The sequence below is a fragment of the Myotis yumanensis genome, unplaced genomic scaffold, assembly GCF_028538775.1.
Source record: "Myotis yumanensis isolate MYYU_CA2020_CCGP unplaced genomic scaffold, mMyoYum1.0.hap1 SCAF_17, whole genome shotgun sequence".
Lineage (NCBI taxonomy): Eukaryota > Metazoa > Chordata > Mammalia > Chiroptera > Vespertilionidae > Myotis > Myotis yumanensis.
This window is the reverse complement of record NW_027223768.1, coordinates 12,879,549-12,901,348: the sequence shown is the minus strand read 5'-3', so window position 1 is coordinate 12,901,348 and position 21,800 is coordinate 12,879,549. Positions and strand designations below refer to the sequence as shown.

General features: G+C 49.4%; 5 non-coding genes across 5 annotated transcripts; 2 read left to right on the top strand and 3 right to left on the bottom strand.

Annotated features, from left to right (window-relative positions):
• Nucleotides 1-6,790: 6,790 nt before the first annotated feature.
• TRNAN-GUU (transfer RNA asparagine (anticodon GUU)) lies at nucleotides 6,791-6,864 on the bottom strand. Its single transcript has one exon. It is a non-coding gene; the product is annotated as a tRNA-Asn (tRNA).
• A 452-nt stretch (nucleotides 6,865-7,316) lies between these two features.
• Nucleotides 7,317-7,388, bottom strand: TRNAH-GUG (transfer RNA histidin (anticodon GUG)). The gene has a single exon. It is a non-coding gene; the product is annotated as a tRNA-His (tRNA).
• Nucleotides 7,389-8,964: 1,576 nt separating this feature from the next.
• Nucleotides 8,965-9,036, top strand: TRNAE-UUC (transfer RNA glutamic acid (anticodon UUC)). Its single transcript has one exon. It is a non-coding gene; the product is annotated as a tRNA-Glu (tRNA).
• A 4,435-nt stretch (nucleotides 9,037-13,471) lies between these two features.
• On the bottom strand, nucleotides 13,472-13,542 carry TRNAG-CCC (transfer RNA glycine (anticodon CCC)). The gene has a single exon. It is a non-coding gene; the product is annotated as a tRNA-Gly (tRNA).
• Nucleotides 13,543-18,651: 5,109 nt separating this feature from the next.
• Nucleotides 18,652-18,725, top strand: TRNAN-GUU (transfer RNA asparagine (anticodon GUU)). Its single transcript has one exon. It is a non-coding gene; the product is annotated as a tRNA-Asn (tRNA).
• Nucleotides 18,726-21,800: the final 3,075 nt, after the last annotated feature.

Below are 21,800 nucleotides of genomic sequence, written 5' to 3'. Positions count from 1 at the left end.
AGTTTAAGGTGTTAGGGCTGGAGAAAGAGTCCATTTATTTGCTCATCAGTCAGATATTCCTGGAGTACCTACAGTGTGCCAATGATTGCAATGAACAAAGCAGACACCACCCCTCCTGCCCTCATGGAGTTGACCTTCCAGAAGGAAGGGGGCAGAGACACTGACAGAGTGAGCGGGTCTTCTCTGAAGATGGGGACAGATGGTCACATTGTTACTGGACAGGGACCAGCTTGGAGCAGGTCTGCCTCAGGCCGGCCTGTAGTGTGTGGGTTCTTGACTTTGTAGGAAAGATTCCATAACACAAGCCCTAGCCAGTTTGGCTCAGTGGGTAGAGTGTCAGCCTTCGGACTGAAGGGTCCTGGGTTTGATTCTGGTCAAGGGCACATGTTACAGGCTCCATCCCTTGCGGGGGGTGTGCAGGAGGCAGCTGATCAATGATTCCCTCTCACCATTGATGTTTTCTATCTCTCCCTCTCTGAAATTAATAAAAATATATTTTAGCCCTAACCGGTTTGGCTCAGTGGATAGAATGTTGGCCTGCGGACTGAAAAGTCCCAGGTTCGATTCTGGTCAAGGGCATGTACCTTGGTTGCGGGCACATCCCCAGTAGGGGGTGTGCAGGAGGCAGCTGATCGATGTTTCTCTCTCATCGATGTTTCTAACTCTCTATCCCTCTCCTTTCCTCTCTGTAAAAAAATCAATAAAATATATTTTAAAATATATATATATTTTAAAAAAGGAGTGGGGGGGCCTTGGAGACAGGAACCAGAGCCTGGGTGGAGCTACTGCTGCCTACTGCTCCCCTGGTTGCAAGTCCTGTCGAGACCCCTAGAGCTTAGGAAGAAATAAAAACTTCATGCCCGGGAAGTGGCATGGGCGTGAGCCTTTGTCCTGAGGGCTTTCTATCCCTTTTTGTTTCTGCAGGCAAGAATCTTAGGGGAAGGTTTCAACAGAGTATTCATTAGCTTTCCAGGTGTATTTTTTTTTTTAATATGCTGATGCATTAAAATGAGTGTATAGGGGAGTTTTGGTTTCTTCTTTGGCCTGTTTTACTGTTACCTTCCTCATGACGAAGCCTCTGCCTCATCCCTCACTTTCCTCAAGGCCTTGGGCTGAGCTGTTTTCTCATTTGGGTTTTTTTTTTTATTATTTGTTCCCCAACTTCATCTGCCCTTGGGGTTAGCTGGCAGAAATGGCATTAACTAGGTCTTTGTTCTATTTTCCCAGGCCAGGGTGATTTAAGCTAGGGAGGAGAGGTATAAACCATTTGCTCTCAAGTGTCCTTGGTTGAGGAGGATAAGGTCTTGCGATTAATTTTCTTGTCTCAATTTCCCCATTGCACGTACCCAGGGATTTTCCTAGCTTCTTACTATGCTGCCACACCACCATTGGTTAAGAGCTCTCAGTCACTAATATAAAATAATGTTGGATGTCACCCGTAATTGAAAAATAAATTTAAAAAAAGAAGTCTACTTAATTACTCAAGAAAGCATCCACACTATATTGAGTCTCAGGTTATTGTCAGTTTATGGAAAGGAATATACATAATTATCCATATTTTGTCAGAAAAAAATAGAGACTAGAGGAAAATACATGTAAATATTAACAATGATTATTTCTGGGGAGTGATATTGTGGGTGATTGCAACTTTCTCCTTTATAATTGTCCACATTCTAAAATATCTACAGTGAACATTGATTACTTTTCTAAAATAAAAAAACCTGATAAATAAATAAATATATATTTAATATATAATATAATATTATATATATATATATCAGTTATGAAGGCTTTGGCCAGCCCCTCCTTCCTGGCCAGGTAGACCTCTGCCAGGACTGCCAGACTGAAGGTGGGAAGGAGTAGGTCTGGCTTCTAGATGGACAGGAGCAGGAGGCACAGGACCCCGGCTCCCTCAGGGACACCGGGGCGGTTAGTGTGGAAGGAAAGGCCAGGCCTCAGACTCTGCTGCCCACGTCTCTCCCCAGGGCCATCATCTCCATCCTGGGCCTGTGGCTGGACCAGTGCCCTCAGGATTTCTTCCAGCCCCCAGAATTCCCGGGCCTGGTGATGCTGCTGGCCTACCTGGAGCTTAATTTCCCAGGCTCAGCCCTGGAGCGCCAGGCCCAGCTGCTCCTGTCAGAGCTGGAGCGCCGCCAGCCCACAGAGGCAGAGGCAGAGGGTGAGGAGGACTCGGGGAGGTGATGTGGGCGTGTGGGGAGGAGATGGGGCCACACAGAGAAGAGCTTTTAGAGGCCAGAGGCAGAGCCGGCTCAGATCACTGTCCCCATGGCCTGCAGTCTGGGAAGACTTCCTGGGGTGGGCTCTGGCACTGGGACTCCATCGATGGACAGGAGAGATGTTCTGTCTTTAGAAGGCACATCGAGGCAGTCATGGTGATAACATGTTCTCTTCTGGGATCTACAGAACCAGCTCCAGAGCCAGATAAAAAAAGACCTCAGGAGGCAACACGGACTCCAGTGGCCTCTCCAGAGCCAGAGTGGGCTCCGGGCACAGCTTTCACTGACCTTCATGAGGCAGAAGAACCACTTGCAGCGTCTGGGCAACTCCCTTCAGCTCCTGCGAGGCCCGTGGTCCCTGGTCCTGGGCCGCAGCCTGTGTAGCTGCCATGACAGAGAGGGCTCCCCCTTGAGATGCAATTTTTAAATATTTATGTTTATCATACATATTTCAAACTTTTACTGTAGTTTTGTATAATATTTAGTTAAAATAAGATGTATTTTAAATAAAATCTAATAATATATTAATAAAAATAAACTTTAATTTTAATAAAATATAATTTAAGTCTATGATCCTTCAAAATGTAATTTCAGCAGCATTAAGTACATTCACAATTTCTTATGACCATCACATCACATCACATCACATCACAAACACTCTCCAATTCCAGAACATTCTCATCCAGGACAAACCCAGGACCTGTTACTCCTCATCCTCCCTACTCGATCCCTGTCAATCACTGATCTCTTTCTTTTCTTTTTAAAATTTTTTTTAAAAAATATGTATTTTTATTGATTTCAGAGAGGAAGGGAGAGAGATATAAAAACATCAATGATGAGAGAGAATCATTGATTAGCTGCCTCCTGCTTCCCCCCTACTGGGGATCAAGCCTGAAACCCAGGCATATACCATGACTGGGAATCAAACAGTGACCTCCTGGTTCATGGGTTGATGGTCAACCACTGAGCCACACTGGACTGGCTAAATTTTATTTTAAATTACAGTTTACATTTGGCTGGCCAGGTTCTATGTTGGTTTGACCAGCTGGTGGCCTTATTAAATTGGAGGGTTAAAATGATCATGAGTAAAAAGGGATAAAAAAAAAAAGCTGAGCCCTAGCTAGTTTGGCTCAGTGGATAGAGCGTCAGCCTGCAGACTGAAGGGTCCTGGGTTCGGTTCCAGTCAAGGGCACATGCCTGGGTTGTGAGCTCAATCCCCAGTGGGTAGCTTGTGGGAGGCAGCCAATCAATGATTCTCTCTCATTGATGTTTCTAACTCTCTCTCCCTCTCCCTTCCTCTCTGAAGTCATATATATATATATTCTGAAAAAATGGTCATTGTAAAAGTTAAATATAAACACTCCTAAAAAATAGCTGTGATCCCCCCAAAACAAAATCTACTCCTTTTTTATTACTGATGAATACTTAGTTCATTTATGAGGACCACCGTGTTACAGGACCTATTCTAGTCATTTTCCTTCCAATTTGTAATGAAATGTACTTTTATGGTATTTTCAGAGAACATGAAATTGTTTTCCCTGTGATTCTTTTGCTTACAGAATGTTTTTCATGTTCTTAATCCTAAAATGCAGGATTTGGGACAATTGTAGTAATCCTTCAGGTGCCCACTAGAGGACAGAAGAAAGTCAGGCAACACCTGAGAAGAAATAGTCAGGGACCAGTAGTCCTTGATTCTAGGATAGACCTTCCTGCTATGGGAAACTCAGACACCAGAGTCTGAGAATTATTTTGATTAAGCTCATTATTTTTAAGTTAAATAATAGATCAGAAATCTCTCCCAACGTTTTTTTTTTGTGTGTGTGTGTGTTGTTCGTTTGTTTTTTACCTTTCAAAGGTAGTAAGGGGACAATTTTCATTTTATCATTTTGTATTTATACTTCTATTTTGGTTCTCATGTAATTCTGCATTATATTATTTTTATTTGCTTTCGTGCTTGGCATCAACCACCATTATATATAAAACTTTTGAAGGCTGATGTCGTGAGAAGCTCATTGGAATGACACTAAGTCTCTGCCTTTACCCCTCAGGGCTATTGTTTGTTCTTGGTAAGAAACAAGAGACTGAGAAGCCGGGCAAGAGGGCAGCTGCTAAGAGTCAGAGAAAACAGAACCACTAAGTAACCTCATGGACCTGGACAGAAAAAAAAATGAAGAAGAGGAAGAGGAACAGAAAGGAGGAGGAGGGGAGGAAAAGAAGCATCGGGAGGAGCAGGAGAAGAGAAGAAGGAGGAGGAAGACAGGTGGTTGTTTTTTCCAGGGAGTGTTAGTCCATTATGTGACTATACAACGGTTTGTATATCACTTCTCTGTTGATGGACATGTGGGTTTTATCCAGTTTTTCCCTGGCACACATCACATTGAACGTTTTTTTAAGAACCCTTTTTGTATATATGCATTCATTTTTCTTGGGAAGTCAATAGAAGGGATATTACCAGGTAACAGGGTAGGTATATTTTTAACTTTGGGAGCTGCCAAACATTTGGAAAATGGTGGTGCTCAAATACAGTCCAATCAATATCACATGTAACCGCAGACACACGCAGTCCTGGGATTGAGAGAAAAAAAACAACTTGAAAAATCTATTTTTCTAAGGTATGTGTCTTCGCCTTCTTTCAAATTCTTAATGGCATCTATGAAGATGGCTGTGGTCTCACCAAGTGTCACCACTGGCCTATTCAGCTCTGGCAGCAGAGCCAAAGAGATACTCCAGGGCCACCACTCGAGTCTCAGACTCACTCTGTACCATTTAAAATGATTTCTTGTGCTTGTTTTCCATCCCTCCATTTTCTGGCCTGGATTTTACTGGACCTGTTAGCTGGTCATGGTCACAGGACTCTGTCCATGGCTCTAGAGCAGCCCAGGCAGGAACCAAAGGGGCCCATTTTGGCCAGAGAATAACAAAGAGATCCCCTTTGCCAAGAGGACACCAGAGAAGGTCTGAGACCAATGGACTTGCGTGGAAAGAGCGCACAGGTCAGGTGCAACGGAACAGAGGGGAGGGAGGGCAGGGAGAACAGTTCCATGGTTCCTGGGTCCATTCGAGGCATCTGGTCATTGGTCAAGAGCCCAGAGCACTGACCGCTGGTGCCATGAAAAGGGCCCCCATGGTGCGGGTCACAGCCCTGGAGGGGCGGTGTCCACACTGCTGTGAGCCAAGTCAAGAGCCAGTTCCCAAGAAGGTAAATCATGACAATGTCTGGCATCCGATGAAAGAATGCCAGGCGTGCACAGAGGCAGGAACGCATGACCCACAATGAGGAGAATAATCAGTGTATTGAAACCGAACCATAACTGACTTGTAAATTTAAGTCAGTGAGTGATGGGGCAAGTTTAAAAGGCCTAATGAATGAGTAATGGATTCCCTGAAAAGACTGGGGGTGAAGAGACAATTTTGAAAAAACAATGACAGAAAACTTTCCCATCATGATAAAAATTATAAACCCACCAATCCAAGGAGCCAAATGAACACAATGAACGAGCACGAGAAACAGAAAGAAAACCACATCTAGTCACATAATTAAATTGCTCAAATCCATTGAAAGAGCAAAAGTCTCCAAAGCTGCTACATGCTACATACTAAAAAAGTATGTCATATTTCTCATCAGAAACAGCGCAAGTGAGAAGATGGTGGAGCAGCAGTTTTAAAGGACTGAGGGGGGAGAGGGGGTGCGGCAGGTCAAAGTAGCATTCCATGCCTCCCCCAGAAGTCTTTCAAAAATGAAGGTGAATAATGACATTTACAGAAACATAAATGCTGAAAGACTTCACCACCAGCAAACCCACACCACAAGCAAAGTGCTTCCAGAAAGGCGGACACTGATCCCAGATAGAAATCTGGGTGACCAGGAAGGGATGAAGGACGACAGAAATGGTACCTGCCCGGGAAAACATATAAGATGTAAGATGTCTTATCATTGACATCCCTTTAAAAATGTGGGATAGACACAACAACAGTAACAATGGTGGATTTCGGGGCTTATAGCATATATCAAGTGCAATGCATGATGACCACAGCATGAGGGCAGGCAGGAGGGCAATGGGTAGAGGTACTCTACCACTTGAAGGCAGGCTGTGGTAAGTTACAGATGTGCACTCGAGAGCCTAAAGCAGCCGCTGAAGTAACAAAGGAGAGAGTGACATATAATAAGTCAACAAAAGGAGAGAAAACGGAATCCTATAGAAAGCATGTAAACACAAGTTAGAGCAACTGCTCTTCTGGGACTCTACCCTATAAAATGCTCGAACAGGTGGCCAGATATTTGTACAAGAACGAAGAGTACAGCATACTTTTAACCCCACATTAATTTGAAAAATATATGGAAAGTGTTTAAAAAATAGTGTTGCAAACAAACAATGATTGCTGGATTTCCCTTGGCCTGTTTTCTGTCCCTGATTTGGGCCAGGTCCCCCTGTAGTGCAGGAGGCACAGAAGACAAGAGGGTAGTAATGGAGGAGGCCTCTTTCCAGTAATGGTTGGAAGAGAAGGCGCAAAGAAAGAGGTGCAAAGGTTTGGCTTCTTAAGAGTAACAAAGACGTCCCTGGGTGGGCTCGAACCACCAACCTTTCGGTTAACAGCCGAACGCGCTAACCGATTGCGCCACAGAGACCGATGGGGACCAGGCACTCAAGGTAGCAGAGAGCAAGTCTTTAGTCACCCCTAGCCGCGCCATATCCCTGCTACTGGGCAGAGGACCGTGTAGACGCCAAAACCTCGGAAAACCGTAGAAGTGGAGTTCACGCTGCGTGTTGGTCGCGTTTGAAACGCGTGCATTGGGTGATTCCGAAGGCAATGGGCGGTTGAATGGTCTCCCTGGCCTTGCTCTACTCTCTCCTTAGATGCCAGCGCCCCATGCACGCCCGGAACCGGGACTTCCTGGGCCTGAGCCGCGTGGGGCCCAAAAGCAGCTGAACGGCCCGTAGGCTCCAGTGATTACTCTTCTCGTTTGTTTCGGCTGCAACCGACCTTACGGAGGCTGCAGATCAGGAAGGGGGCGCGGCCTGCGCGGGTTTGAACATGTGCGTAAAAGTCAACCTCCAAGCACCATGAAGGTCCGGTTCCTGCCGTGACTCGGATTCGAACCGAGGTTGCTGCGGCCACAACGCAGAGTACTAACCACTATACGATCACGGCACGTTACATCCGCGGTGCTAATCCGCGCTCTCGCTCTATGAGCTTTGACCTAAAACCACTCCACTTACGGCGCTTTGTTCCTGAACAACTGCAGGTATCGTCTCTTTCCTGCTCATTCTGTTTTCCCCTTAATTCTGATGATGAAACAAAACGACTCTCCCTCCCCCTCCCAGCAATCCTCATCTCCCCAAATCCGGCCCAAGCCTCTGCCCCGGCCTCCTGGTGAGGCCCCCTGTCCCGTCCACGTCTCCCCCGCACTTTCCCGCCTCTTCGCGTTTGCCACGTGGACCCCAGCCTACCCACTCTCTCCAGCTCCTGTCGCACAGCCCGCCGTGGGGCGAGGGGAGCGCCAGCGGCGCAGACTTGGGGGCCACTTTCTGCGGCTTCCCTGGCCTTCCCCATCGCCCGGGGCAGCCGGGGAAAGCGGCCCCTCATCTTCTCCGCAGGCTCTACGCAAACCAGGGCGATGTCCCGGAAGGAGCAAGAGGACCCAGCGCGCTGCCTGGCTGGCCCTCGTGGACAGCGTCAAAAGAGGTTGATTTTGAGGACAGAACCAAAGGGAAGGCCTAATGGTAGAAAAGCCCACGGTCTCGGGGCGAGTCTCAGGTCCCACGCCCAACTGAGCCGGGGCGCCGAGAGCCGAACCGCCCCCTGCGCCCTGATCAGGAACGTCCCGAGACCAGGGGCAGCAGGGACTGCGCACCCCGGCTGGTTCTCAATCGGGGGCGATTTAGTCACCCCCCCTCCCCCCAATACACACACGCCCGGCCCTCGCTGTGACTCTAGTGCTCGTCTGTAGACATTTGGGATGGTCGCGACTGGGGGAAGGGGCGAGAGTTTCCCTCTGACGTCTAATCCGCAGAGTAACTCAACGCCCAGCAGCCCACGGGCCGAGCCCTCGGCACAGAACTGATCGGATCCCAATCCCTCGTGCAGACCCAGGTCGGCTTACCTGACCCAAGAGAACACCTGCCTCTTTGGATGTGGGGAAGCTCCGGCGACGGAGAGAACCTCAAGTGGTTTCTGGCCAGAGCATCCCCAAGGGTGGACTTTCCACCAACCAAGTCGCGGGGGGGGGGGGGGGGGGGGCGGGATGCGGGTCGGCGGGTCGCGGCAGGTCAGGGCCGCAGAGCTTTGCTTGAAAGCGTGTTCCATCCCGCTACTCGGGTCCCGCACCCCTCAGAGTGCCTTCTGAGGTTGGGGATCCCGGGGTCTCACCCTGGGCGCCTCTCCTCTCGCCTCCTCCCGACCACTTGGTCCACTGACCCGCCCAGGCGACCTTCTCTCCACGCGGGGCCGCCTCGCGAAGGCGCAGTCCGGGGCGGTTCGGAGGGCGGCGGGGGCAGGACAGCTCGCTCCCCGGACCGGTGGACGTGGCGGGCTGCCGGGCGTGCGGTGGGTGGTCTGCGGGCTCCTTCGGTGGAGAAGGCAGGGAAGAAACTTGGCCTATGAAAGCATTGCTGGGAGGATGGGTGACACGCCCCTCTCCACCCGGTGCCCGCGGTAAAGCCCCTCAGAGCGCAGGAGAAATGTCACTCTCTTCCGAATGGCAGAGGCGAACCAACCTGCTACCGAGTCCCTGGTGGTCTAGTGGCTAGGATTCGGCGCTTTCACCGCCGCGGCCCGGGTTCGATTCCCGGTCAGGGAACTCCTTTTGCGCCGTCTGACGTATGTCCTCCCGCTGGAATCTGCTCCATCTCCCCACGTGCGGTGTGTGCGCTCCCGCACCGAGTCTTCAACTCCCGCAGCAGGGACACGGGGGCGCACGCTTCTCTGGCCTCACGGGTCTTGCTTTTCTCTACGGCAGCCGCCCCCCCGCACAAGGGGCTTCCGACGGCTCCTCTGCCTCCCGCTCAGGTGCACACGGCCGTGCGGAGGTCGCATCCTGGGGGGGCTGCACCCGAGAGGAGGGAGGGTGGGTGCGCGCCCCGGAAACGCGCCGGGCGGCGGGGCCTCCCCAGCTCGGTCGCACAAAAATGTTTGCTCGGCTTCGGGAGAGGTGCCGCCGCCCGGGGTGACGGTCCGTCTGTCTCTCGAGCTGGGTCAGGAGGTGACGGGAACCAACAGGCAGCGCGTGAAGCCGGCACAACCGGAAAACGCCGAGCGCGGCCGCGAGCAGCGGGAGGAGTGGGAATCCGCACCAGCTCCGACCGCCGTCCCTGGGCCCAGTCCCACGAGGACTGTTGCCCTTAAACCCGCAGACGCTCCCAGGTGCGGGGCCCGGTTTCCCGTTTCCCTCCGAAGACCGTGGTGTCCTCTGGGCCAGGGGCGAGCGAGCGAGGCGGGTGGGCGGCGGGGACCCCGCCGCAGAGGCCGCAGAGCGAGAAGCAGGTGGCGGCGCCGTGGCTGCGGGTCGCTGGGTCCGGTGCCGCTGCGGCCAGGCGGTCGGTCGGAAGGACCCGCGGCGGAGGGGGGTCTCCCGTGTGCGTTTGCGGGGGCCGGGGGTGGTGACCCCGAGTGGACGGAGGAGGGACGCGAGGGCCGCACGGCGCCAGGAGGGCGCGCGCTCATACTTACCTGGCGGGGGCGACACCGTGATCACGAAGCTGGTTCTCCCGGGTGAGGCTCGGCCATGCACTCCGGGGTGTGGAGCCCCACGAGCTCTCCCCTGACCTCCCCGGTCCCTGGTGCCACACTGCGCCCCGCCGGCCCCACCCGGCGCCTCACCACCTCCCAGGCTCCCTCATTTCCTGACCCAAGTGTGTGGACCCCTCTGCCTCCAGCGCCGCGCCTCCTCCTGTCCGGACGGGCAAATGCCCCCCGGTGCGTGGTGCTGGGGAAGCGTGACCGACGTGTCCCCATGACCTCCCCCTCCACAGTCCTGCTCCGGCCAGGTCCGAGGGAGGCACCCTTCTTGGAAAATGAGGCCCGAGCCCTGCCTTTGCCTGGAGGCTCCCGGCTCCTGGGTCCCTTTCCAGCGCGCCCTTTCCCTGCCCGGGAGAGCCAGCTGCTTCTCTCGCCCCTACTTCCCCCTCTCCCTCCTCCTCTTCCAGCCCGGCTGTGTACACACACACACACACACACACACACACACGCCAACCAGCGCATGTGACCCAGCCGCCTCTCTGGTGCTTGAGAAGGGAGTTGGATCAACCTTTTCTAACAACCGGAGGAGAGAGGACCTGGGCCGCAGGGGCGCAGCCGGTTCCCTTGCTGCTTCTCTGGCTCGGCCCATCGAGGGGGCCCGACCCGAATCGTCGCTCCTCCTCCAGGGGCCTGGGTCGCGCCTGGCCCACGGAGCTGGCGGAGCGGTCCTCGGGGAACCGCAGGCCTATCCAGCGGAGTCTGCTCTTACCCAGAAGAGACGCCGGGCAAGTGCTCCATCGGAAGCCCGGACTCTGCGCGCTGGGCCACCGAGGAGCGAGTTGCCGTGGACCGTCCTTCCCTCGGAGGTCCTTGGAGAGAGGAGAGGCGACCTAGGATGATGCGCCATTCTAGGCCGCCCCGTCCGAGACCGAGGGAACCGGACAGCCCTGACGCCGGTAGTCGCAGAGACTTGAGGAGCAAGAGCGCCCGATCTCCATCCGCCCGGGTTATCTGGCTGCGGTCTGCGTCTCACCTGGCAGCAGCTGTCTCCGGCTCCACCTGTCCCCCTTCCCCTCCTCCTCTCCCTCCAACCGCTTTTCCTCATCTCTCCCCCCTTCCCCTCCACCCCCTCCCTCCTCTATCCTAGGACTCCTTGAATCTGTCTTTCTTTTATGCCATGGAACCCCTCACCCTTCACCGCTGGCCTACCCAATATTCACTGTGCCTGCAGCCAGGGGAAAGGCGATCTGCTATGTATGTGCTCCACTCTGGCCTCTTCTGGCTGTGCCTTCTTTCTTTAGGCAAAGATGATGTAGAGCCAAGAGGACATTCCCACATGGAGTCCACTTCTCCCTCCCCCAGAGGCCTATTTGATGTACAAAGAATCCCAGGATCCCTTACCCAGGTGTCTTTTAGCCCACGTGCAGAGTTTGTGGATCTTTCTTCCTTGCATTGTCAAATCGAGGGCAAAGGGGTGTGTGTGTGTGTGTGTGTGTGTGTACTCAATCTCAGGGCTTGTGGGCAGTGCGGCTCAAGAGGCTGCTAGCATTTGGTATAAACAACTGGTACTGGATAGATTTAATGAGTTACTTTAAAACCAGAAGAAAAAGACAGACAGACCTATAGAAAAATAACCCAGGTCTTGGGGACAAGAACCTTATAAGAAAAAATCCAAGTGGCTACCAAACATGTAATAGTGCTCAAGCCCATTAACAATAAGAGATATTAAAAATGAAACTCCAGTGAGAGAATTTACAGATGGGGGGGGGCGATTAAGTGGGTGTAAGGGATGAGATAGAAGGTTATGGCTTAGTAAAGCATGGGAGGAGTTGATTGAAAGACTAATACTGTTATACTTCTTATCTGTGTGTAGGTTGCACAGGGGTGTGCCTTATTTTATAATCATCTGTTATATTGTACATCTAGGTTCTGTGCATTTTAGTTTATGCGTATTAAACATTTTTTTCAAACTCTCCTTCCGCTCCACAATGAATCTTACGGCAGAGAGGATGTTGTGGCGATTTCAAAATGTTGTTTCAAGAGAAAAGTGTGGACATTACTCTTTACTGCAACCAAGGACAACCCTATGGAGACAGGGCCCATGAAGTTGAGCTGTTAGCATGATGTGAGCTTAAAGAATACTCTCTAGGAACCAGCCTGTAGTTGAAAGTAAAGGCTATAGGCCGAGCCAAAGCTATTCACATCTCTGCTTTGCTTTCCCATTGCTTATTTCACAGCCCACAGCTCCTCTTTCCTCACTCTCCTTCTAGCTCGCCAATAAGACTCTCCTGCAGCCCTTGTGGGTCCTCATCCCTCTCCCCCATGTTCTTCCAGCTTCTTCATTGAAGAAGGAGAAAGAGGAGGAAGAAGAAGAGAAGGAAGAGGAGGAGGAAGAGGAGACTGGAATACGGAGGAAGCCTCACAGGCCATGACTTTCCCTAAGGAACGGGGTCAAAGATAGAATTTTTTTCAGCAAACAGTGAAGGGGAAATCTGGAGATATTACAGTCTTTAAAAACTTAATCTTTAAAGTAATTAATCATATTCCTTTACATAAATGAGAATTCCTGCTGTCCCCAACCCCCACCATCTAAATCCTGATTCCTGTCTACAGAGACAAAAGCAAGAAATTATACCACAGTTCAGAATTTATTAATTAAATTTCAGACTTCCAAGAGAGTTAAAAAAACACACAAATACATGAATAAAACAGCTTCAATGCTAACAGCACAGTATCACCATTGTTTTATACTTAAAATGTAGGGAGACAATCTCAGACTGAGGAAACTTTTTTTTTTGGTGTTTTTTGTTTTGTTTTGTTAATCCCCATTCTCCATTGATTTTTGGAGCGAGTGGAAAAGAGAGAGAGAGAGAGAGAGAGAGATCAGATGTGAGGGAGACACATTATCCTTTGCCTCCCGCATGTGCCCCAAGGAGGGGTGGAGCGGGGCTTCAGGGACCTTACAACCCAAGTATGTGCCCTTGACCAGGAATCGAAGCCCCAACTCCTTAAGCCTCGCAGGCCAGGGCAGACTCAGGAAACTCTTGAAATTAAATAAGTCAAGTTTATCTTTAAAACAGAAAGGGGGAAAAAAAACTTCCCAAATGTCACTGGTCTTGTATTTAAAACTACTGTTGGTTAAGGGGCTTCTCCAAAGATTTTTGGATGAAAATGAATCACATGTGGTCTGTAATCAGTCACATTGTTAGCGTTCTCAAATCGGAATCTGTTCCGAGTATTCAAGAGGAATGAAAGAAAGCCGCAAAAACGCTTCCCAGATCTGTAGTTCGTTTTCCCCTTTTAAAAAACATAAATTTCAGACCAACACCTGTGGACACACATGGCCAAGTACACAGGATCCTTCCTGGGACAGTGAGGGGCCCAGGAGGCACGCGGAGGCCCCCATGGCTGAGGAAGTTAACATTTGGCTCAGGGTGTCTGGTGTAGATTCCAGGGGCCTTTCGCCAGGTCCATGCAGACCTGAGCGCTCCCTCTCCGGATATCTCCATGGAGTGACCTGGCCCAGTTGTTAGACAGTAAAAGGAAGTCACACGAAGTGCATTGGCCGGGAATTGAACCCGGGTCTCCTGCGTGGGAGGCAAGAATTCTACCACTGAACCACCAATGCTCCTTGGAGATAGTGTTCCTACTACTGAGGCACCAATGTGCCTTGATATCAAACTGCATAACAGCTCCGTTGTCTTGGGAAGATGGAGCTCACAGACCAACAAACATTTTGGTCAAAGGCTTGAGACACCAGAAAGTAGCACAAAGTGGGGACATTCAAATTCCAGTGTCAAAATATCTGTGTTGTCAGTTCACACCACAACTCTGATAAAGACCCTTCCAATTGTAGGACAACATGGGAAATTCATCCCGATCCCTTGTTTATGACCCCGCACCTGCAATTGCCAACCTCAAACTACTGACCTTAGAGAGTCTGAGGAAGTAATCTAACTTGCTAGGTTAGGCAAGTAAAATTCTAATCCAAGAAGTAAGTAAAGCCCTACCTGGTTTGGCTCAGTGGGTAGAGCATCAGCCTGTGGACTGAAGAGTCCCAGGTTCAATTCGGGTCAAGTGCACATGCCCGGGTTGCAGACTCAATCCCCAGTAGAGGATGTACAGGAGGCAGCCAATCAATGATTTTCTCTCATCATCATGTTTCTATCTCTCTCTCCCTCTCCCTGCCTCTCTGAAATCAATAAAAAATATTTTTTAAAAGGAAAGAAGAAGCAAAAGCAGAATTAGATTGCAAGTAGAAGAAGGGAAGGGCCGGAATAAAAATAGAGATAATGAAGAAGCACATTTTTGGTAAATGGAGTTTTTTTTGTAACCTTTTTTATTTTTGGTATGGGAATAGTAAGTCAGTCTTGTAATCATTATAACAATAGTACGTGTCTGTTTTTAAGGCATTCACAGCATTTGGATGGACACATACTATATCATGATTATTAAAATATTAATTGGCATTATGTTTGCAATCAATGTTTGATTGTTTGGAAGAACCTAATCTTCTAAATTGGACTCCGTGTTGTGCTGAGTTTTAGCCTTTGTAACTCTGAGATGCATATTTTGACCCATTCTCCAGGTCTATTTTTTAATTGGAAAGTTTCACACAAATGCATGAAAATATGTTCATTCCATATTGTAAAGTAACATAAGTTACAGAGCATATTTAGTATCAGCTCACATATGTATGATAAAAATCCCAAATTGTGTGTGTGTGCATGTGTGTATACATATATACATACATACATACATCAAAAACTTCACTGTGCTTATTTCTGTGTAGTGTGAGTTTTCTTTTGCTTATATGTATTTTTTAAGGAACATGTGTCACAGACAGAATTAAAAATTTTAATAAGAAAGTCAAATACTTTGCAACCAGCTAATAAGAGCAATGGGGGCACCTAAACTATTGATGAAATAAATGTTAAAATGTAAACCTTAAATCACCTCTGGATCTCTTAGCCAGAGAAATAAAACTGGCAATTATTACAGAACAAGAAAAAAAAAAAAGAAGCCGAAATAATGGTCTGATTAGGAGACAAAGGCAAGGGGTATGTATGAGAAAGGGAAGGGGGACAATTACATCAATAGATAAAAGGTATTTATTTCTATTGCTGCAGATAACACAGTGATGTTTTTATTTTATTTATTATTACTATTTTTTTTATTTTTTGTTAATCCTGACCTGAGGAAAGTCAACAAAACCAAGGGAAGGTGAGCCAATAACTCTAAGATGCATTGCCAGCTGCAGGATTCTGTTGGTTCCAATGATTTTTCTCAAATAGGATAATTTTTACAGAAACAGCCAAACACTGTCAAGGAATCATATAGAAGCAGTTATTGGCATGCTGACGAGCCCTTGAGTAGGAGGGAGACCAATCGTTAGATTGTATGCATCCAATGAAGGAAAACACACAATTCAAAAAGGAAAGGGAAGAGGAGCAAGTGTCTGGCACCAGCTTATAGATTCCCCTCCAATCTGTGAACTGCTTGGAAAGGAGCTATCCAGGGTGGTTCTGGCCAGTCTTCAATTAACATGGGCGGTACAGAAAACAATTACAATTATTGGAAGTTTACCTGCCCAATAGACACATAGGGTATCTCTCGATAATGTCCATATTGCCCCGTTTTACCTCGGGAAGTCTTAGTTGAGTCAGGAGGGAGCCACTCCCCTTGTTAGAGTAGCAGATAGATGTACAGAAAGCTTGTTGTGCTGGCAAGAGCATGAAGAAAAAGGCCCTTTCATCGTGTGGGAGAAATACATTGGCATATAAGTTGGCATGCCTCCTATTGAAGTCATGCCTTCAGTTGGAGCATCATCCTGTACACCAAAAGGTTGTGGGTCTGATCACTGGCCGGGGCACATATCTAGTTTGCAGGTTTGATCCCCGGGCAGGGTGTGTACAGGAGGCAACTGATTGATGCTTTGTGCTAGCACATGCACTGGGTCCTCCTTTGTCTTAAAAGTGAAGATTTAGAGAGAGAGAGAGAGAGAGAGAGAGAGAGAGAGAGAGAGAGAGAGAGAAGAGGCCGGCCTTCAGCTTCTGGCAAAGGTAAAGTGCCAAAAATCAGATTTACCTTTCCACCAGAAATCTCACCCTCCCCTCACCCCTGCCCCCTAAGGAAAGAAAAGGACAAAACACATGAAATACTGGTTTTCCAGACACTGAAATCAGGCAACAGAGGAGAGCAACCCTGAGAGATGAGAAGCAAACAAGGCGAGCCCCACCTTGGCCCAGCTTACTGCTCGCAGAGTTTCCAGGGAGGACAGGAGGAGGGGCTCTGAAGCCAACTCCTTGGACTCTGGAGGTGAAGCTGCGAGTCCACGGAGAGCAAGGCGGCTAGAATTCAAGAAACAAAGGCCCAGTTGACAGTGGCGATGTGGGCTCCCGGGTCTTAAGTTCGGTTAAGAAAGACTTCATAGCCAAGAACGGTAGCGCAAGAGGAAGTTTATTTAGCATGCAAGATGAAAGTACACTCGAAGAGAAGATTCAAGGGGGCGGCTCAGAGAGATGCCTTGGCCTTTAAGAGAGAAAATCACGGAGGCAGAAGTGAGCCAACTGGGCCGGGAGCCCATGGCCATTTGGCTTTCCCCTGCCCCCATCCCCCCCTTGCCCTCCATAGGGCTCAGGAAACAAGTTACAGAGATAGAAGAAGGCCCTTAGAGCTTAGGAGAAAGAAAGCAAAGATACACCCCTGAAGGAGGAAGGCCCGTGCATGAGAGAGAGGGTGGGGGTGGGGGGGTGTTTGTGCTAGCAGGTGCACTGGGTCCTTTGTCTTAAGTGTTTTTACCTGTTTTCTAAAGGCAGGAATTGTAGGGGAGGTCTCAGGGAGGATCAATAGAATATCCATCGGCTTTCCAGGTGTGTCCTTTAATATGCTGATTCATCAACATGAGCACATACAGGGTCAGGGTCATGGTCTCTACTGATTGTTGGGTGCCAGGGTGTGTGTATGTGTGTGTGGGGGGAGAGTCATTGGTCATTACATCTGGTCCTGATCCCAGTCATGGTGTCACTTTGTCTGGTTTTGCTGTCTTTCTGGTCCTGAGGCCCACACCACTGAGGCCTAGATGTTATCTCTAGTTTGAACAAAACGCTGTCTCTGTAGTCAACAGGCTGAACGCCATGACTATTATTATTATTTTTTAAATATATATTTTTATTGATTTCAGAAAGGAAGGGGGAGGGAGAGAAAGATAGAAACATCAATGATGAGAGAGAATAATTGATTGGCTGCCTCCTGCACCATCCCCTACTGGGGATCAAGCCCAAAACCCAGGCACGTGCCCTTGACCATAATCGAACCCGGGACCCTTCAGTCCGCAGGCCGACGCTTTAGCCGCTGAGCCAAACCGGCCAGGGCCGTGTTGATTATTTGATGCTGATCAGAACCTCTTGTCCTGAGGGCTCAATGCTTAATGGAGTGCACGCGCAAGGGAGAAGAGGCAGGTGAGGCAGGGTGCTGCTGGGCGAGGCCAGTGGGAATGGGCTCTCTGTCTCCGTTTCCCCATTCCACCTGCCAAAGCTTTCTCCTAATTGTTTACTCTCCTGCCTCACGGGGAGGAGAGCAATAGAGAGAATCCGGGCATGTGAAAGAGTCTCCTTCAGGTTCACAGCAGAGAACTGATCAGGACACGCTTGGGAAGAAACTGCCAGAGGCCCAGGGAAGACACTTCTGTAGAGACCCTCAGTCCGAGTGGGTGGTGCTCACACAGGGCAGGGATCATACTCCCACCCGCCAGACGGGACTGCTCACAACTCATGGGCCGGTGCGCAGAGCGCGCAGGGAGGTCTCATCTCAGTTGCGGGAGGCCGACCTACCTAAAGGCTCACGAAAGCAAGCCCCCACGGGACCAAGCTGCTGACAAGTCACCCAACTGGACCCCAGAACAAAGCCCCATAAGATTTATAGCGCTACCACAATAGCCAGTCCCCAAGACGGTGAACTAGGACAATGTCGCCATTCGGTCACAGAATGCCAGGCGTGCACAGAGGAGAGTAATCATGTCCCGAGATCCAACCCTAACTGACACGATGCTAAGGGAGCAGAGAGGACACGAATGCTGTTCTTATGACTGTTACGTATGTCCAAAGGGTCCATTGGAAACGTGGAACACACACGAATGTGTAGAGTCGATCTTTAGAGATAATAAATTCACTCGGTGGAATGAACAGGATTAGACATTGCAGGGAAAAGATGAGAGAACATAAAGCCAAGAGCAATGGGAAACATCCAAAATGAAACACCGTGCAAAATTACTTTTAGATCATGGAGTGGTAGGGCGAATTTAAAACGCGTTTGCCCCTTTGACTCCGCCGCACCCACTCTTTCCCACCCCGCCCCGCGCACCTCGGGCAAGGGGAGCCCGGCGAGCGCCAGCGGCCAGGCCGTGGGGTGCAGCCTGAGCAAAGGGGGAGAGCCATCAGGGGAGCCCACGGGCCGTTCGGCTTTCCCCTGCCCCCCACCCCCCCTGGCCCTCCGTAGGGCTCAGAATGTGAGGCGGTAGTGGAGCAAGGCCGGGTGGGTTACTCGGCGGCTCCATTGCCTTCAGAATCGACCAAAGCGTGGGTTTCAAACGCAACCAACACGCAGCGTGGACTCCACTTCTTCGGTTTTCCGAGGTTTGGGAGTCTGCACGGCCCTCTGTCCAGCGACAAGGATATGGCTCTACCTAGCAGTGACTAAGGACTTGTTCTCTACTACAGTGAGATGCTAGTCCCTGTAGGTCTCTGTGGCGCAATCGGTTAGCGCGTTCGGCTGTTAACCGAAAGGTTGGTGGTTCGAGCCCACCCAGGGACGCCTTTGTTATTATTTAAAAGCCAAACCTTTGTACCTCTCTCTCCTCTGCGCTCTCTCTCAACCATCACCCAAGATAGACTTCCTCCACTACTACCCAAGTTGTTTCTGTCATTGTGGGGTTACGAATAATGGTGTTCTCATCATCTTATACACATATCTGGACAGTTCAAGCATTTCTATTGGGTGGAAAGATCAACTGCTCTAAGGCAGTGTTTACGTGCTTTCTGTAAGATCCCATTTTCTCTCCTTTTGCCTATCACTGTTATTTCAGCGGCTTCTTTAGGCTCTAGAGCACACACACAGCCTGCCTTCAAGTGGTAGAGCACCTCTCCCCGCGTCCCTCCTGCCTGCCCCCCTCCTGCCTGCCCTTATGCTGTGGTCGTCATGCATTGCACTTGACATATGCTATAAGCCCCGAAATCCACCATTATTACTGTTGTGTCTATCCCACATCTTCAAGAGATGTAAATAAGAAAGACGTCTTACATCTACTGTATATATCTCTATATGTTCCCACGCAGGCACCATTTCTGTCCTCCTTCATCCTTCGTGTACACCCATCTTTCATTTTTATTGCCTTGATTCCCTCATGTCACCAAAAAGGGAAACACGGTTGGCAATTGTCTCTCATACATCACATGTAAGGCCAAAAGGTGCTTTACAAAGATAGATCTTTGTACATGGATGGAGGGAGAGAGAGGGAGGTAGGGATGGAGGTGCACACAGAAGGTGGGACCCATCATTTTACGTGTCTGTGTCACAAGTGACATCTGCCCAGCACTGGATCATCTTATTTTTGTTACTTGGAGGGGATTTTCATTAGCTCCCAAGTGAAGTTGAAGAGGAAAATCAAATAAATATTCCTCGAAGTTTATCAAGCACCTTCTGAAGAAAGGGAACTTGTAAAGATTGGAAGTGGGTCAATGTCATTGTCATGTGCTGCCATGCACTGCCCTCTAGTGGATGAGTGAGACATGACACACGTGTTGTGGGGCTCATGGTTCTGTCGGCAATAGAAGCAGCCTGCCGTTAGACCAAAATAAAATCTGTTAAGAGTCAACATTTTGGGGTGCCTTCGTAGAAGTCATTGTCCTGTCATTTCACACTAGGAAAACACAGGCTTTGTCCAAAATCTGGTACTTCAGGGTCTGCATTGAGCTCCTGAGTCAGGCCCCTAGGTTCCAGGGCAGAAAAGGCAGACAAGGTTGCAGCCCCCGGGCCCGCAGGGAAGTGTGGGGATAACGCGTCTACATCACATGCCCCCAGTGCCGCATGTCTGGATGAAGAAAATAGAACACAAAACCAAAGCATACTGGTGGAAGCCCTCTGATGAAACAATACACATTTCAGAAGATTGGAACATTACCCCTCCACCTCTTGGTATCCTTTCATCTACATTTAAACACAGAGTTATTCCAAATATGGGGTCACCCTTTATTCCCACTCACCTTTCATTTAACATGAATAATTATCCCTGCCCTTTAATATCTTTGAATCTATGGTTTCATGGCTGCAGAGCACTTCTTATTACACGTTGTACGTAACTGACCTGCGTCTAGAGCTCTTGCTGCCGTCTCCTCCGCCAACCACATCTTATTTGTCCTTGAAAGTGAAGTTCGACTGGTAGGAGCTCCAGGTAGCTTCCAAATGTAGAGTCAGTCACTAAACTCCCAAAGCACATTCACCTGATTCCTTTTCCTTAAAAGGATAAGGGGGGAGGGGCTGAAGAACTGCACTGAGACGACATTTATATGCCCAGCAGCGGGACCGGAAGGAGCCCTACACAAACTCAGGTGTTTTTTTGTTTTTTTTTTAGTTTTTTAAAAAATATATATTGATTTTTTTACAGAGAGGAAGGGAGAGGGATAGAAAGTTAGAAACATCATTGAGAGAGAAATATCTATCAGCTGCCTCCTGCACACCTCCTACTGGGGATGTGCCTGCAACCAAGGTACATGCCCTTGACCAGAATCGAACCTGGGACCTTTCAGTCCGCAGGCCAACGCTCTATCTACAGAGCCAAACCGGTTAGGGCAGCTGTGGGCAAACTACAGCCCATTTGAAATGAATAAAACTAAAAAAAAAAAAAAAAAAAGACCGTACCCTTTTATGTAATGATGTTTACTTTGAATTGATATTAGTTCACACAAACACTCCATCCATGCTTTTGTTCCGGCCCTCCGGTCCAGTTTAAGAACCCATTGTGGCCCTCGAGTCAAAAAGTTTGCCCAGCCCTGGGTTAGGGCAACTCAGGTGTGTTTAGCGGCAGAAAGCACAGCTGTGTAGACACTTGGAGGCCGAAGAAGAGGTCAGAAAGGTGGTCAGGGAGGCTGGAGGGAGCTGGGAGGAAATAAGAGGTGGGGGTGAGGATAGGGCCCGGCCCAGTGTGGGACGACTGTACTAGTGGCCTACGGCTGTGTGACAGCGTTACACCACACTAGAGCCTTAACCAGCACCACGCACTAATGAGCTCACAGGTTCTGGTACTACTGCCAGTGTCTCTCACTGAGGTCTCAGCTGAGGCAGGATCTGTGTCACCCAGGGTCTGAGCTCACACGGGGCATCTTCGGGATTCTGTTTGGATTAAAGGCCTGATGTCCTCTCTGTCTGTTGGTCTCGTTCAGTGCTAGGCCATGTGGATCTCTCCAGCTAGCAACTCATAACTCAGAGGCTTAGTCCTCAGAGTGAGTGACTGAGAGAGACAGAGAGAAACACAGGTCAGAGTGAGCAAGACCTTTCTCTTTCTGAGGAAGTTTGGTTATTGAAAAGGATGAGGCAGAAACCTAGGGGAGAAACTTCAGGTAAGACCCAGTGAATCCCAAGGCTCCCTGTAACTCCTTAACCACCCCAAGCATTAAATTGTGTGCGAATAGCCCAGCTAGGTGCTGGGAATATGTCCGTTCAATGTGACATATGTTCGTGCTCAGGTTAAGTGCAGGAGGTCCTTAACCTGGAGGGGTCAGGAAAGAAGGCTTTCCAAAGAGAATGATAGCTTGACCCAGATCGCAGGTAAGATAGGAGGAGGGAGTCAGGACTCAAGTTAGCTAGATGTTTCAGAAGCATGATGAAAAGACC